Here is a 17,427-nt window from a genome sequence, read left to right on the forward strand (position 1 = left end):
TCCATTTCCCATATAATACTTTTGAAGAAATAAAGCCGGCTTCATTTGTATTTCTGGTAAGACGTACAGGGGGGCGTAGCTCATATGGTAGAGCGCTCGCTTTGCATGCGAGAAGTACCGGGATCGATGCCCGGCGCCTTTATTTCCCATATAATACTTTTGAAGAAATAAAGCCGGCTTCATTTGTATTTCTGGTAAGACGTGCAGGGGGGCGTAGCTCATATGGTAGAAGTACCGGGATCCATGCCCGGCGCCTCCATTTCCCATATAATACTTTTGAAGAAATAAAGCCGGCTTCATTTGTATTTCTGGTAAGACGTACAGGGGGGCGTAGCTCATATGGTAGAGCGCTCGCTTTGCATGCGAGATGTACCGGGATCGATGCCCGGCGCCTCCATTTTCCATATAATACTTTTGAAGTAATAAAGCCGGCTTCATTTGTATTTCTGGTACGACGTGCAGGGGGGCGTAGCTCATATGGTAGAGCGCTCGCTTTGCATGCGAGAAGTACCGGGATCGATGCCCGGCGCCTCCATTTCCCATATAATACTTTTGAAGAAATAAAGCCGGCTTCATTTGTATTTCTGGTAAGACGTACAGGGGGGCGTAGCTCATATGGTAGAGCGCTCGCTTTGCATGCGAGAAGTACCGGGATCGTTGCCCGGACCCTCCATTTCCCATATAATACTTTTGAAGAAATAAAACCGGCTTCATTTGTATTTCTAGTAAGACGTGCAGGGGGCGTAGCTCATATGGTAGAGCGCTCGCTTTGCATGCGAGAAGTACCGGGATCGATGCCCGGTGCCTCCATATCCCATATAATTCTTTTGAAGAAATAAAGCCGGCTTCAATTGTATTTCTGGTAATACGTGCAGGGGGGCGTAGCTCATATGGTAGAAGTACCGGGATCGATGCCCGGCGCCTCCATTTCCCATATAATACTTTTGAAGAAATAAAGCCGGCTTCATTTGTATTTCTGGTAAGACGTGCAGGGGGGCGTAGCTCATAGGGTAGAGCGCTCTCTTTGCATGCGAGAAGTACCGGGATCGATGCCCGGCGCCTCCATTTCCCATATAATACTTTTGAAGAAATAAAGCCGGCTTCATTTGTATTTCTGGTAAGACGTACAGGGGGGCGTAGCTCATATGGTAGAGCGCTCGCTTTGCATGCGAGAAGTACCGGGATCGATGCCCGGCGCCTTTATTTCCCATATAATACTTTTGAAGAAATAAAGCCGGCTTCATTTGTATTTCTGGTAAGACGTGCAGGGGGGCGTAGCTCATATGGTAGAAGTACCGGGATCGATGCCCGGCGCCTCCATTTCCCATATAATATTTTGAAGAAATAAAGCCGGCTTCATTTGTATTTCTGGTAAGACGTGCAGGGGGGCGTAGCTCATATGGTATAAGTACCGGGATCGATGCCCGGCGCCTCCATTTCCCATATAATATTTTGAAGAAATAAAGCCGGCTTCATTTGTATTTCTGGTACGACGTGCAGGGGGGCGTAGCTCATATGGTAGAGCGCTCGCTTTGCATGCGAGAAGTACTGGGATCGATGCCCGGCGCCTCCATTTCCCATATAATACTTTTGAAGAAATAAAACCGGCTTCATTTGTATTTCTAGTAAGACGTGCAGGGGGCGTAGCTCATATGGTAGAGCGCTCGCTTTGCATGCGAGAAGTACCGGGATCGATGCCCGGCGCCTCCATTTCCCATATAATACTTTTGAAGAAATAAAGCCGGCTTCATTTGTATTTCTAGTAAGATGTGCAGGGGGGCGTAGCTCATAGGGTAGAGCGCTCTCTTTGCATGCGAGAAGTACCGGGATCGATGCCCGGCGCCTCCATTTCCCATATAATACTTTTGAAGAAATAAAGCCGGCTTCATTTGTATTTCTGGTAAGACGTACAGGGGGGCGTAGCTCATATGGTAGAGCGCTCGCTTTGCATGCGAGAAGTACCGGGATCGATGCCCGGCGCCTTTATTTCCCATATAATACTTTTGAAGAAATAAAGCCGGCTTCATTTGTATTTCTGGTAAGACGTGCAGGGGGGCGTAGCTCAAATGGTAGAAGTACCGGGATCGATGCCCGGCGCCTCCATTTCCCATATAATATTTTGAAGAAATAAAGCCGGCTTCATTTGTATTTCTGGTAAGACGTGCAGGGGGGCGTAGCTCATATGGTAGAAGTACCGGGATCGATGCCCGGCGCCTCCATTTCCCATAAAATACTTTTGAAGAAATAAAGCCGGCTTCATTTGTATTTCTGGTAAGACGTGCAGGGGGGCGTAGCTCATATGGTAGAAGTACCGGGATCGATGCCCGGCGCCTCCATTTCCCATATAATACTTTTGAAGAAATAAAGCCGGCTTCATTTGTATTTCTGGAAAGACGTGCAGGGGGGCGTAGCTCATATGGTAGAAGTACCGGGATCGATGCCCGGCGCCTCCATTTCCCATATAATACTTTTGAAGAAATAAAGCCGGCTTCATTTGTATTTCTGGAAAGACGTGCAGGGGGGCGTAGCTCATATGGTAGAAGTACCGGGATCGATGGCCGGCGCCTCCATTTCCCATATAATACTTTTGAAGAAATAAAGCCGGCTTAATTTGTATTTCTGGTAAGACGTACAGGGGGCGTAGCTCATATGGTAGAGCGCTCGCTTTGCATGCGAGAAGTACCGGGATCGATGCCCGGCGCCTCCTTTTCCCATATAATACTTTTGAAGAAATAAAGCCGGCTTCATTTGTATTTCTGGTAAGACGTACAGGGGGGCGTAGCTCATATGGTAGAAGTACCGGGATCGATGCCCGGCGCCTCCATTTCCCATATTATACTTTTTAAGAAATAAAGCCGGCTTCATTTGTATTTCTGGTACGACGTACAGGGGGGCGTAGCTCATATGGTAGAAGTACCGGGATCGATGCCCGGCGCCTCCATTTCCCATATAATACTTTTTAAGAAATAAAGCCGGCTTCATTTGTATTTCTGGTACGACGTACAGGGGGGCGTAGCTCATATGGTAGAGCGCTCGCTTTGCATGCGAGAAGCACCCGGATCGATTCCCGGCGCCTTCATTTCCCATATAACATTTTTGAAGAAATAAAGCCGGCTTCATTTGTATTTCTGGTAAGACGTGCAGGGGGGCGTAGCTCATATGGTAGAAGTACCGGGATCGATGCCCGGCGCCTCCATTTCCCATATAATAATTTTGAAGAAAAAAATCCGGCTTCATTTGTATTTCTGGTACTACGTTCAGGGGGGCGTAGCTCATATGGTAGAGCGCTCGCTTTGCATGCGAGAAGTACCGGGATCGATGCCCGGCGCCTCCATTTCCCATATAATACTTTTTAAGAAATAAAGCCGGCTTCATTTGTATTTCTGGGACGACGTACAGGGGGGCGTAGCTCATATGGTAGAGCGCTCGCTTTGCATGCGAGAAGCACCCGGATCGATTCCCGGCGCCTTCATTTCCCATATAACATTTTTGAAGAAATAAAGCCGGCTTCATTTGTATTTCTGGTAAGACGTGCAGGGGGGCGTAGCTCATATGGTAGAAGTACCGGGATCGATGCCCGGCGCCTCCATTTCCCATATAATACTTTTGAAGAAAAAAATCCGGCTTCATTTGTATTTCTGGTACTACGTTCAGGGGGGCGTAGCTCATATGGTAGAGCGCTCGCTTTGCAAGCGAGAAGTACCGGGATCGATGCCCGGCGCCTCCATTTCCCATATAATACTTTTGAAGAAATAAAGCCGGCTTCATTTGTATTTCTGGAAAGACGTGCAGGGGGGCGTAGCTCATATGGTAGAAGTACCGGGATCGATGCCCGGCGCCTCCATTTCCCATATAATACTTTTGAAGAAAAAAAGCCGGCTTCATTTGTATTTCTGGTACGACGTTCAGGGGGGCGTAGCTCATATGGTAGAGCGCTCGCTTTGCATGCGAGAAGTACCGGGATCGATGCCCGGCGCCTCCATTTCCCATATAATACTTTTGAAGAAATAAAGCCGGCTTCATTTGTATTTCTGGTAAGACGTACAGGGGGGCGTAGCTCATATGGTAGAAGTACCGGGATCGATGCCCGGCGCCTCCATTTCCCATATAATACTTTTGAAGAAATAAAGCCGGCTTCATTTGTATTTCTGGTAAGACGTACAGGGGGGCGTAGCTCATATGGTAGAGCGCTCGCTTTGCATGCGAGAAGTACCGGGATCGATGCCCGGCGCCTCCATTTCCCATATAATAATTTGAAGAAAAAAAGCCGGCTTCATTTGTATTTCTGGTATGACGTTCAGGGGGGCGTAGCTCATATGGTAGAGCGCTCGCTTTGCATGCGAGAAGTACCGGGATCGATGCCCGGCGCCTCCATTTCCCATATAATACTTTTGAAGAAATAAAGCCGGCTTCATTTGTATTTCTAGTAAGATGTGCAGGGGGGCGTAGCTCATAGGGTAGAGCGCTCTCTTTGCATGCGAGAAGTACCGGGATCGATGCCCGGCGCCTCCATTTCCCATATAATACTTTTGAAGAAATAAAGCCGGCTTCATTTGTATTTCTGGTAAGACGTACAGGGGGGCGTAGCTCATATGGTAGAGCGCTCGCTTTGCATGCGAGAAGTACCGGGATCGATGCCCGGCGCCTTTATTTCCCATATAATACTTTTGAAGAAATAAAGCCGGCTTCATTTGTATTTCTGGTAAGACGTGCAGGGGGGCGTAGCTCAAATGGTAGAAGTACCGGGATCGATGCCCGGCGCCTCCATTTCCCATATAATATTTTGAAGAAATAAAGCCGGCTTCATTTGTATTTCTGGTAAGACGTGCAGGGGGGCGTAGCTCATATGGTAGAAGTACCGGGATCGATGCCCGGCGCCTCCATTTCCCATAAAATACTTTTGAAGAAATAAAGCCGGCTTCATTTGTATTTCTGGTAAGACGTGCAGGGGGGCGTAGCTCATATGGTAGAAGTACCGGGATCGATGCCCGGCGCCTCCATTTCCCATATAATACTTTTGAAGAAATAAAGCCGGCTTCATTTGTATTTCTGGAAAGACGTGCAGGGGGGCGTAGCTCATATGGTAGAAGTACCGGGATCGATGCCCGGCGCCTCCATTTCCCATATAATACTTTTGAAGAAATAAAGCCGGCTTCATTTGTATTTCTGGTAAGACGTACAGGGGGGCGTAGCTCATATGGTAGAAGTACCGGGATCGATGCCCGGCGCCTCCATTTCCCATATAATACTTTTGAAGAAATAAAGCCGGCTTCATTTGTATTTCTGGAAACACGTGCAGGGGGGCGTAGCTCATATGGTAGAAGTACCGGGATCGATGCCCGGCGCCTCCATTTCCCATATAATACTTTTGAAGAAAAAAAGCCGGCTTCATTTGTATTTCTGGTACGACGTTCAGGGGGGCCCAGCTCATATGGTAGAGCGCTCGCTTTGCATGCGAGAAGTACCGGGATCGATGCCCGGCGCCTCCATTTCCCATATAATACTTTTGAAGAAATAAAGCCGGCTTCATTTGTATTTCTGGTAAGACGTGCAGGGGGGCGTAGCTCATATGGTAGAAGTACCGGGATCGATGCCCGGCGCCTCCATTTCCCATATAATACTTTTGAAGAAATAAAGCCGGCTTCATTTGTATTTCTGGTAAGACGTGCAGGGGAGCGTAGCTCATATGGTAGAAGTACCGGGATCGATGGCCGGCGCCTCCATTTCCCATATAATACTTTTGAAGAAATAAAGCCGGCTTAATTTGTATTTCTGGTAAGACGTACAGGGGGCGTAGCTCATATGGTAGAGCGCTCGCTTTGCATGCGAGAAGTACCGGGATCGATGCCCGGCGCCTCCTTTTCCCATATAATACTTTTGAAGAAATAAAGCCGGCTTCATTTGTATTTCTGGTAAGACGTACAGGGGGGCGTAGCTCATATGGTAGAAGTACCGGGATCGATGCCCGGCGCCTCCATTTCCCATATTATACTTTTGAAGAAATAAAGCCGGCTTCATTTGTATTTCTGGTACGACGTACAGGGGGGCGTAGCTCATATGGTAGAGCGCTCGCTTTGCATGCGAGAAGTACCGGGATCGATGCCCGGCGCCTCCTTTTCCCATATAATACTTTTGAAGAAATAAAGCCGGCTTCATTTGTATTTCTGCTAAGACGTACAGGGGGGCGTAGCTCATATGGTAGAAGTACCGGGATCGATGCCCGGCGCCTCCATTTCCCATATTATACTTTTTAAGAAATAAAGCCGGCTTCATTTGTATTTCTGGTACGACGTACAGGGGGGCGTAGCTCATATGGTAGAAGTACCGGGATCGATGCCCGGCGCCTCCATTTCCCATATAATACTTTTTAAGAAATAAAGCCGGCTTCATTTGTATTTCTGGTACGACGTACAGGGGGGCGTAGCTCATATGGTAGAGCGCTCGCTTTGCATGCGAGAAGCACCCGGATCGATTCCCGGCGCCTTCATTTCCCATGTAACATTTTTGAAGAAATAAAGCCGGCTTCATTTGTATTTCTGGTAAGACGTGCAGGGGGGCGTAGCTCATATGGTAGAAGTACCGGGATCGATGCCCGGCGCCTCCATTTCCCATATAATACTTTTGAAGAAAAAAATCCGGCTTCATTTGTATTTCTGGTACTACGTTCAGGGGGGCGTAGCTCATATGGTAGAGCGCTCGCTTTGCATGCGAGAAGTACCGGGATCGATGCCCGGCGCCTCCATTTCCCATATAATACTTTTTAAGAAATAAAGCCGGCTTCATTTGTATTTCTTGTACGACGTACAGGGGGGCGTAGCTCATATGGGAGAGCGCTCGCTTTGCATGCGAGAAGCACCCGGATCGATTCCCGGCGCCTTCATTTCCCATATAACATTTTTGAAGAAATAAAGCCGGCTTCATTTGTATTTCTGGTAAGACGTGCAGGGGGGCGTAGCTCATATGGTAGAAGTACCGGGATCGATGCCCGGCGCCTCCATTTCCCATATAATACTTTTGAAGAAAAAAATCCGGCTTCATTTGTATTTCTGGTACTACGTTCAGGGGGGCGTAGCTCATATGGTAGAGCGCTCGCTTTGCATGCGAGAAGTACCGGGATCGATGCCCGGCGCCTCCATTTCCCATATAATACTTTTGAAGAAATAAAGCCGGCTTCATTTGTATTTCTGGAAAGACGTGCAGGGGGGCGTAGCTCATATGGTAGAAGTACCGGGATCGATGCCCGGCGCCTCCATTTCCCATATAATACTTTTGAAGAAAAAAAGCCGGCTTCATTTGTATTTCTGGTACGACGTTCAGGGGGGCGTAGCTCATATGGTAGAGCGCTCGCTTTGCATGCGAGAAGTACCGGGATCGATGCCCGGCGCCTCCATTTCCCATATAATACTTTTGAAGAAATAAAGCCGGCTTCATTTGTATTTCTGGTAAGACGTACAGGGGGGCGTAGCTCATATGGTAGAAGTACCGGGATCGATGCCCGGCGCCTCCATTTCCCATATAATACTTTTGAAGAAATAAAGCCGGCTTCATTTGTATTTCTGGTAAGACGTACAGGGGGGCGTAGCTCATATGGTAGAGCGCTCGCTTTGCATGCGAGAAGTACCGGGATCGATGCCCGGCGCCTCCATTTCCCATATAATAATTTGAAGAAAAAAAGCCGGCTTCATTTGTATTTCTGGTATGACGTTCAGGGGGGCGTAGCTCATATGGTAGAGCGCTCGTTTTGCATGCGAGAAGTACCGGGATCGATGCCCGGCGCCTCCATTTCCCATATAATACTTTTGAAGAAATAAAGCCGGCTTCATTTGTATTTCTGGTAAGACGTACAGGGGGGCGTAGCTCATATGGTAGAAGTACCGGGATCGATGCCCGGCGCCTCCATTTCCCATATAATAATTTTGAAGAAATAAAGCCGGCTTCATTTGTATTTCTGGTACGACGTGCAGGGGGCGTAGCTCATATGGTAGAAGTACCGGGATGGATGCCCGGCGCCTCCATTTCCCATATAATATTTTTGAAGAAATAAAGCCGGCTTCATTTGTATTTCTGGTACGACGTACAAGGGGGCGTAGCTCATATGGTAGAGCGCTCGCTTTGCATGCGAGATGTACCGGGATCGATGCCCGGCGCCTCCATTTCCAATATAATACTTTTGAAGAAATAAAGCCGGCTTCATTTGTATTTCTGGTAAGACGTACAGGGGGCGTAGCTCATATGGTAGAGCGCTCGCTTTGCATGCGAGAAGTACCGGGATCGATGCCCGGCGCCTCCATTTCCCATATAATACTTTTGAAGAAATAAAGCCGGCTTCATTTGTATTTCTGGTAAGACGTACAGGGGGCGTAGCTCATATGGTAGAGCGCTCGCTTTGCATGCGAGAAGTACCGGGATCGATGCCCGGCGCCTCCATTGCCCATATAATACTTTTGAAGAAATAAAACCGGCTTCATTTGTATTTCTGGTAAGACGTACAGGGGGGGCGTAGCTCATATGGTAGAAGTACCGGGATCGATGCCCGGCGCCTCCATTTACCATATAATAATTTTGAAGAAATAAAGCCGGCTTCATTTGTATTTCTGGTACGACGTGCAGGGGGGCGTAGCTCATATGGTAGAAGTACCGGGATGGATGCCCGGCGCCTCCATTTCCCATATAATACTTTTGAAGAAATAAAGCCGGCTTCATTTGTATTTCTAGTACGACGTACAGGGGGGCGTAGCTCATATGGTCGAGCGCTCGCTTTGCATGCGAGAAGTACCGGGATCGATGCCCGGCGCCTCCTTTTACCATATAATACTTTTGAAGAAATAAAGCCGGCTTCATTTGTATTTCTGGTAAGACGTACAGGGGGGCGTAGCTCATATGGTAGAAGTACCGGGATCGATGCCCGGCGCCTCCATTTCCCATATAATACTTTTTAAGAAATAACGCCGGCTTCATTTGTATTTCTGGTACGACGTACAGGGGGGCGTAGCTCATATGGTAGAAGTACCGGGATCGATGCCCGGCGCCTCCATTTCCCATATAATACTTTTTAAGAAATAAAGCCGGCTTCATTTGTATTTCTGGTAAGACGTACAGGGGGGCGTAGCTCATATGGTAGAAGTACCGGGATCGATGCCCGGCGCCTCCATTTCCCATATTATACTTTTGAAGAAATAAAGCCGGCTTCATTTGTATTTCTGGTACGACGTACAGGGGGGCGTAGCTCATATGGTAGAGCGCTCGCTCTGCATGCGAGAAGTACCGGGATCGATGCCCGGCGCCTCCTTTTCCCATATAATACTTTTGAAGAAATAAAGCCGGCTTCATTTGTATTTCTGGTAAGACGTACAGGGGGGCGTAGCTCATATGGTAGAAGTACCGGGATCGATGCCCGGCGCCTCCATTTCCCATATTATACTTTTTAAGAAATAAAGCCGGCTTCATTTGTATTTCTGGTACGACGTACAGGGGGGCGTAGCTCATATGGTAGAGCGCTCGCTTTGCATGCGAAAAGTACCGGGATCGATGCCCGGCGCCTCCATTTCCCATATAATACTTTTGAAGAAGTAAAGCCGGCTTCATTTGTATTTCTGGTAAGACGTACAGGTGGGCGTAGCTCTTATGGTAGTGCGCTCGCTTTGCATGCGAGAAGCACCAGGATCGATTCCCGGCGCCTTCATTTCCCATATAACATTTTTGAAGAAATAAAGCCGGCTTCATTTGTATTTCTGGTAAGACGTGCAGGGGGGCGTAGCTCATATGGTAGAAGTACCGGGATCGATGCCCGGCGCCTCCATTTCCCATATAATACTTTTGAAGAAATAAAGCCGGCTTCATTTGTATTTCTGGTAAGACGTACAGGGGGGCGTAGCTCATATGGTAGCGCTCGCTTTGCATGCGAGAAGTACCGGGATCGATGCCCGGTGCCTCCGTTTCCCATATAATACTTTTGAAGAAATAAAGCCGGCTTCATTTGTATTTCTGGTACGACGTGCAGGGGGCGTAGCTCATATGGTAGAGCGCTCGCTTTGCATGCGAGAAGTACCAAGAGCGATGCCCGGCGCCTCCATTTCCCATATAATACTTTTGAAGAAATAAAGCCGGCTTCATTTGTATTTCTGGTAAGACGTACAGGGGGGCGTAGCTCATATGGTAGAGCGCTCGCTTTGCATGCGAGAAGTACCGGGATCGATGCCCGGCGCCTCCATTTCCCATATAATACTTTTGAAGATGTAAAGCCGGCTTCATTTGTATTTCTGGTAAGACGTACAGGGGGGCGTAGCTCATATGGTAGAGCGCTCGCTTTGCATGCGAGAAGTACCGGGATCGATGCCCGGCGCCTCCATTTCCCATATAATACTTTTGAAGAAGTAAAGCCGGCTTCATTTGTATTTCTGATAAGACGTACAGGGGGGCGTAGCTCATATGGTAGCGCTCGCTTTGCATGCGAGAAGTACCGGGATCGATGCCCGGTGCCTCCATTTCCCATATAATACTTTTGAAGAAATAAAGCCGGCTTCATTTGTATTTCTGGTACGACGTGCAGGGGGGCGTAGCTCATATGGTAGAGCGCTCGCTTTGCATGCGAGAAGTACCGGGATCGATGCCCGGCGCCTCCATTTCCCATATAATACCTTTGTAGAAATAAAGCCGGCTTCATTGGTATTTCTGGTAAGACGTGCAGGGGGGCGTAGCTCATATGGTAGAAGTACCGGGTTCGATGCCCGGCGCCTCCATTTCCCATACAATACTTTTGAAGAAATAAAGCCGGCTTCATTTGTATTTCTGGTAAGACGTACAGGGGGGCGTAGCTCATATGGTAGCGCTCGCTTTGCATGCGAGAAGTACCGGGATCGATGCCCGGTGCCTCCGTTTCCCATATAATACTTTTGAAGAAATAAAGCCGGCTTCATTTGTATTTCTGGTACGACGTGCAGGGGGGCGTAGCTCATATGGTAGAGCGCTCGCTTTGCATGCGAGAAGTACCAAGAGCGATGCCCGGCGCCTCCATTTCCCATATAATACTTTTGAAGAAATAAAGCCGGCTTCATTTGTATTTCTGGTAAGACGTACAGGGGGGCGTAGCTCATATGGTAGAGCGCTCGCTTTGCATGCGAGAAGTACCGGGATCGATGCCCGGCGCCTCCATTTCCCATATAATACTTTTGAAGATGTAAAGCCGGCTTCATTTGTATTTCTGGTAAGACGTACAGGGGGGCGTAGCTCATATGGTAGAGCGCTCGCTTTGCATGCGAGAAGTACCGGGATCGATGCCCGGCGCCTCCATTTCCCATATAATACTTTTGAAGAAGTAAAGCCGGCTTCATTTGTATTTCTGGTAAGACGTACAGGGGGGCGTAGCTCATATGGTAGAGCGCTCGCTTTGCATGCGAGAGGCACCGGGATCGATGCCCGGCGCCTCCATTTCCCATATAATACTTTTGAAGAAATAAAACCGGCTTCATTTGTATTTATGGTACGACGTACAGGGGGGCGTAGCTCATATGGTAGAGCGCTCGCCTTGCATGCGAGAAGTACCGGGATCGATGCCCGGCGCCTACATTTCCCATATAATACTTTTGAAGAAATAAAGCCGGCTTCATTTGTATTTCTGGTAAGACGTGCAGGGGGGCGTAGCTCATATGGTAGAGCGCTCGCTTTGCATGCGAGAAGTACCGGGATCGATGCCCGGCGCCTCCATTTCCCATATAATACTTTTGAAGAAGTAAAGCCGGCTTCATTTGTATTTCTGGTAAGACGTACAGGGGGGCGTAGCTCATATGGTAGAGCGCTCGCTTTGCATGCGAGAAGCACCGGGATCGATGCCCGGCGCCTCCATTTCCCATATAATACTTTTGAAGAAATAAAGCCGGGCTCAATTGTATTTCTAGTAAGACGTGCAGGGGGGCGTAGCTCATATGGTAGAGCGCTCGCTTTGCATGCGAGAAGTACCGGGATCGATGCCCGGCGCCTCCATTTCCCATATAATACTTTTGAAGAAATAAACCCGGCTTCATTTGTTTTTCTGGTAAGACGTGCAGAGGGGCGTAGCTCATATGGTAGAAGTACCGGGATCGATGCCCGGCGCCTCCATTTCCCATATAATAATTTTGAAGAAATAAAGCCGGCTTCATTTGTATTTCTGGTAAGACGTGCAGGGGGGCGTAGCTCATATGGTAGAGCGCTCGCTTTGCATGCGAGAAGTACCGGGAACGATGCCCGGCGCCTCCATTTCCCATATAATACTTTTGAAGAAATAAAGCCGGCTTCATTTGTATTTCTGGTAAGACGTACAGGGGGGCGTAGCTCATATGGTAGAGCGCTCGCTTTGCATGCGAGAAGTACCGGGAACGATGCCCGGCGCCTCCATTTCCCATATAATACTTTTGAAGAAATAAAACCGGCTTCATTTGTATTTCTGGTAAGACGTACAGGGGGGCGTAGCTCATATGGTTGAGCGCTCGCTTTGCATGCGAGAAGTACCGGGATCGATGCCCGGCGCCTCCATTTCCCATATAATACTTTTGAAGAAGTAAAGCCGGCTTCATTTGTATTTCTGGTAAGACGTACAGGGGGGCGTAGCTCATATGGTAGAGCGCTCGCTTTGCATGCGAGAAGCACCGGGATCGATGCCCGGCGCCTCCATTTCCCATATAATACTTTTGAAGAAATAAAACCGGCTTCATTTGTATTTCTGGTACGACGTACAGGGGGGCGTAGCTCATATGGTAGAGCGCTCGCTTTGCATGCGAGAAGTACCGGGATCGTTGCCCGGTGCCTCCATTTCCCATACAATACTTTTGAAGAAATAAATCCGGCTTCATTTGTATTTCTGGTAAGACGTACAGGGGGACGTAGCTCATATGGTAGCGCTCGCTTTGCCTGCGAGAAGTACCGGGATCGATGCCCGGTGCCTCCATTTCCCATATAATACTTTTGAAGAAATAAAGCCGGCTTCATTTGTTTTTCTGGTAAGACGTGCAGGGGGGCGTAGCTCATATGGTAGAAGTACCGGGATCGATGCCCGGCGCCTCCATTTCCCATATAATACTTTTGAAGAAAAAAAGCCGGCTTCATTTGTATTTCTGGAAAGACGTGCAGGGGGGCGTAGCTCATATGGTAGAAGTACCGGGATCGATGCCCGGCGCCTCCATTTCCCATATAATACTTTTGAAGAAATAAATCCGGCTTCATTTGTATTTCTGGTAAGACGTACAGGGGGGCGTAGCTCATATGGTAGAGCGCTCGCTTTGCATGCGAGAAGTACCGGGATCGATGCCCGGCGCCTCCATTTCCCGTATAATACCTTTGAAGAAATAAAGCCGGCTTCATTTGTTTTTCTGGTAAGACGTGCAGGGGGGCGTAGCTCATATGGTAGAAGTACCGGGATCGATGCCCGGCGCCTCCATTTCCCATATAATACTTTTGAAGAAAAAAAGCCGGCTTCATTTGTATTTCTGGAAAGACGTGCAGGGGGGCGTAGCTCATATGGTAGAAGTACCGGGATCGATGCCCGGCGCCTCCATTTCCCATATAATACTTTTGAAGAAATAAAGCCGGCTTCATTTGTATTTCTGGTAAGACGTGCAGGGGAGCGTAGCTCATATGGTAGAGCTCTCGCTTTACATGCGAGATGTACCGGGATCGATGCCCGGCGCCTCCATTTGCCATATAATACTTTTGAAGAAATAAAACCGGCTTCATTTGTATTTCTGGAAAGACGTGCAGGGGGGCGTAGCTCATATGGTAGAAGTACCGGGATCGATGGCCGGCGCCTCCATTTCCCATATAATACTTTTGAAGAAATAAAGCCGGCTTCATTTGTATTTCTGGTATGACGTACAGGGGGGCGTAGCTCATATGGTAGAGCGCTCGCTTTGCATGCGAGAAGTACCGGGATCGATGCCCGGCGCCTCCATTTCCCATATAATACTTTTGAAGAAATAAAGCCCGCTTCATTTGTATTTCTGATACGACGTTCAGGGGGGGTAGCTCATATGGTAGAGCGCTCGCTTTGCATGCGAGAATTACCGGGATCGATGCCCGGCGCCTCCATTTCCCATATAATACTTTTGAAGAAGTAAAGCCGGCTTCATTTGTATTTCTGGTAAGACGTACAGGGGGGCGTAGCTCATATGGTAGAGCGCTCGCTTTGCATGCGAGAAGCACCGGGATCGATGCCCGGCGCCTCCATTTCCCATATAATACTTTTGAAGAAATAAAACCGGCTTCATTTGTATTTCTGGTACGACGTGCAGGGGGGCGTAGCTCATTGGTAGAAGTACCGGGATCGATGCCCGGCGCCTCCATTTCCCATATAATACTTTTGAAGAAATAAAGCCGGCTTCATTTGTATTTCTGGTATGACGTACAGGGGGGCGTAGCTCATATGGTAGAGCGCTCGCTTTGCATGCGAGAAGTACCGGGATCGATGCCCGGCGCCTCCATTTCCCATATAATACTTTTGAAGAAATAAAGCCGGCTTCATTTGTATTTCTGGAAAGACGTGCAGGGGGGCGTAGCTCATTGGTAGAAGTACCGGGATCGATGCCCGGCGCCTCCATTTCCCATATAATACTTTTGAAGAAATAAAGCCGGCTTCATTTGTATTTCTGGTATGACGTACAGGGGGGCGTAGCTCATATGGTAGAGCGCTCGCTTTGCATGCGAGAAGTACCGGGATCGATGCCCGGCGCCTCCATTTCCCATATAATACTTTTGAAGAAATAAAGCCGGCTTCATTTGTATTTCTGGTAAGACGTACAGGGGGGCGTAGCTCATATGGTAGAGCGCTCGCTTTGCATGCGAGAAGTACCGGGATCGATGCCCGGCGCCTCCATTTCCCATATAATACTTTTGAAGAAATAAAGCCGGCTTCAATTGTATTTCTGGTAAGGCGTGCCGGGGGGCGTAGCTCATATGGTAGAGCGCTCGCTTTGCATGCGAGAAGTACCGGGATCGATGCCCGGCGCCTCCATTTCCCATATAATACTTTTGAAGAAATAAAGCCGGCTTCATTTGTATTTCTGGTAAGACGTGCAGGGGGGCGTAGCTCATATGGTAGAAGTACCGGGATCGATGCCCGGCGCCTCCATTTCCCATATAATACTTTTGAAGAAATAAAGCCGGCTTCATTTGTATTTCTGGTAAGACGTACAGGGGGGCGTAGCTCATATGGTAGAGCGCTCGCTTTGCATGCGAGAAGTACCGGGATCGATGCCCGGCGCCTCCATTTCCCATATAATACTTTTGAAGAAAAAAAGCCGGCTTCATTTGTATTTCTGGTACGACGTTCAGGGGGGCGTAGCTCATATGGTAGAGCGCTCGCTTTGCATGCGAGAAGTACCGGGATCGATGCCCGGCGCCTCCATTTCACATATAATACTTTTGAAGAAATAAAGCCGGCTTCATTTGTATTTCTGGAAAGACGTGCAGGGGGGCGTAGCTCATTGGTAGAAGTACCGGGATCGATGCCCGGCGCCTCCATTTCCCATATAATACTTTTGAAGAAATAAAGCCGGCTTCATTTGTATTTCTGGTATGACGTACAGGGGGGCGTAGCTCATATGGTAGAGCGCTCGCTTTGCATGCGAGAAGTACCGGGATCGATGCCCGGCGCCTCCATTTCCCATATAATACTTTTGAAGAAATAAAGCCGGCTTCATTTGTATTTCTGGTAAGACGTACAGGGGGGCGTAGCTCATATGGTAGAGCGCTCGCTTTGCATGCGAGAAGTACCGGGATCGATGCCCGGCGCCTCCATTTCCCATATAATACTTTTGAAGAAATAAAGCCGGCTTCAATTGTATTTCAGGTAAGGCGTGCCGGGGTGCGTAGCTCATATGGTAGAGCGCTCGCTTTGCATGCGAGAAGTACCGGGATCGATGCCCGGCGCCTCCATTTCCCATATAATACTTTTGAAGAAATAAAGCCGGCTTCAATTGTATTTCTGGTAAGGCGTGCCGGGGGGCGTAGCTCATATGGTAGAGCGCTCGCTTTGCATGCGAGAAGTACCGGGATCGATGCCCGGCGCCTCCATTTCCCATATAATACTTTTGAAGAAATAAAGCCGGCTTCATTTGTATTTCTGGTAAGACGTGCAGGGGGGCGTAGCTCATATGGTAGAAGTACCGGGATCGATGCCCGGCGCCTCCATTTCCCATATAATACTTTTGAAGAAATAAAGCCGGGTTCAATTATATTTCTAGTAAGACGTGCAGGGGGCGTAGCTCATATGGTAGAGCGCTCGCTTTGCATGCGAGATGTACCGGGATCGATGCCCGGCGCCTCCATTTCACATAAAATACTTTTGAAGAAATAAAGCCGGCTTCATTTGTATTTCTGGTACGACGTGCAGGGGGGCGTAGCTCATATGGTAGAGCGCTCGCTTTACATGCGAGAAGTACCGGGATCGATGCCCGGCGCCTCTATTTCCCATATAATACTTTTGAAGAAATAAAGCCGGCTTCATTTGTATTTCTGGTAAGACGTGCAGGGGGGCGTAGCTCATATGGTAGAAGTACCGGGATAGATGCCCGGCGCCTCCATTTCCCATATAATACTTTTGAAGAAATAAAGCCGGCTTCATTTGTATTTCTGGTAAGACGTACAGGGGGGCGTAGCTCATATGGTAGAAGTACCGGGATCGATGCCCGGCGCCTCCATTTCCCATATAATACTTTTGAAGAAATAAAGCCGGCTTCATTTGTATTTCTGGTAAGACGTACAGGGGGGTGTAGCTCATATGGTAGAGCGCTCGCTTTGCATGCGAGAAGTACCGGGATCGATGCCCGGCGCCTCCATTTCCCATATAATACTTTTGAAGAAAAAAAGCCGGCTTCATTTGTATTTCTGGTACGACGTTCAGGGGGGCGTAGCTCATATGGTAGAGCGCTCGCTTTGCATGCGAGAAGTACCGGGATCGATGCCCGGCGCCTCCATTTCACATATAATACTTTTGAAGAAATAAAGCCGGCTTCATTTGTATTTCTGGAAAGACGTGCAGGGGGGCGTAGCTCATTGGTAGAAGTACCGGGATCGATGCCCGGCGCCTCCATTTCCCATATAATACTTTTGAAGAAATAAAGCCGGCTTCATTTGTATTTCTGGTATGACGTACAGGGGGGCGTAGCTCATATGGTAGAGCGCTCGCTTTGCATGCGAGAAGTACCGGGATCGATGCCCGGCGCCTCCATTTCCCATATAATACTTTTGAAGAAATAAAGCCGGCTTCATTTGTATTTCTGGTAAGACGTACAGGGGGGCGTAGCTCATATGGTAGAGCGCTCGCTTTGCATGCGAGAAGTACCGGGATCGATGCCCGGCGCCTCCATTTCCCATATAATACTTTTGAAGAAATAAAGCCGGCTTCAATTGTATTTCAGGTAAGGCGTGCCGGGGTGCGTAGCTCATATGGTAGAGCGC

The 17,427-nt window shown here is 48.6% G+C and overlaps 5 non-coding genes across 5 annotated transcripts; all 5 read left to right on the forward strand.

Annotated features, from left to right (window-relative positions):
- The first annotated feature begins 324 nt into the window (after window positions 1-324).
- On the forward strand, window positions 325-397 carry TRNAA-UGC (transfer RNA alanine (anticodon UGC)). Its single transcript has one exon. It is a non-coding gene; the product is annotated as a tRNA-Ala (tRNA).
- Window positions 398-3,654: 3,257 nt separating this feature from the next.
- TRNAA-UGC (transfer RNA alanine (anticodon UGC)) lies at window positions 3,655-3,727 on the forward strand. Its single transcript has one exon. It is a non-coding gene; the product is annotated as a tRNA-Ala (tRNA).
- Window positions 3,728-8,080: 4,353 nt separating this feature from the next.
- TRNAA-UGC (transfer RNA alanine (anticodon UGC)) lies at window positions 8,081-8,153 on the forward strand. The gene has a single exon. It is a non-coding gene; the product is annotated as a tRNA-Ala (tRNA).
- A 3,201-nt stretch (window positions 8,154-11,354) lies between these two features.
- TRNAA-UGC (transfer RNA alanine (anticodon UGC)) lies at window positions 11,355-11,427 on the forward strand. Its single transcript has one exon. It is a non-coding gene; the product is annotated as a tRNA-Ala (tRNA).
- A 4,795-nt stretch (window positions 11,428-16,222) lies between these two features.
- TRNAA-UGC (transfer RNA alanine (anticodon UGC)) lies at window positions 16,223-16,295 on the forward strand. The gene has a single exon. It is a non-coding gene; the product is annotated as a tRNA-Ala (tRNA).
- The last annotated feature ends 1,132 nt before the right edge of the window (window positions 16,296-17,427 follow it).

This window comes from Leiobunum rupestre, chromosome 2 (genome assembly GCF_980474605.1).
Source record: "Leiobunum rupestre chromosome 2, qqLeiRupe1.1.hap1, whole genome shotgun sequence".
In the NCBI taxonomy this organism is placed as follows: Eukaryota; Metazoa; Arthropoda; class Arachnida; order Opiliones; family Sclerosomatidae; genus Leiobunum; species Leiobunum rupestre.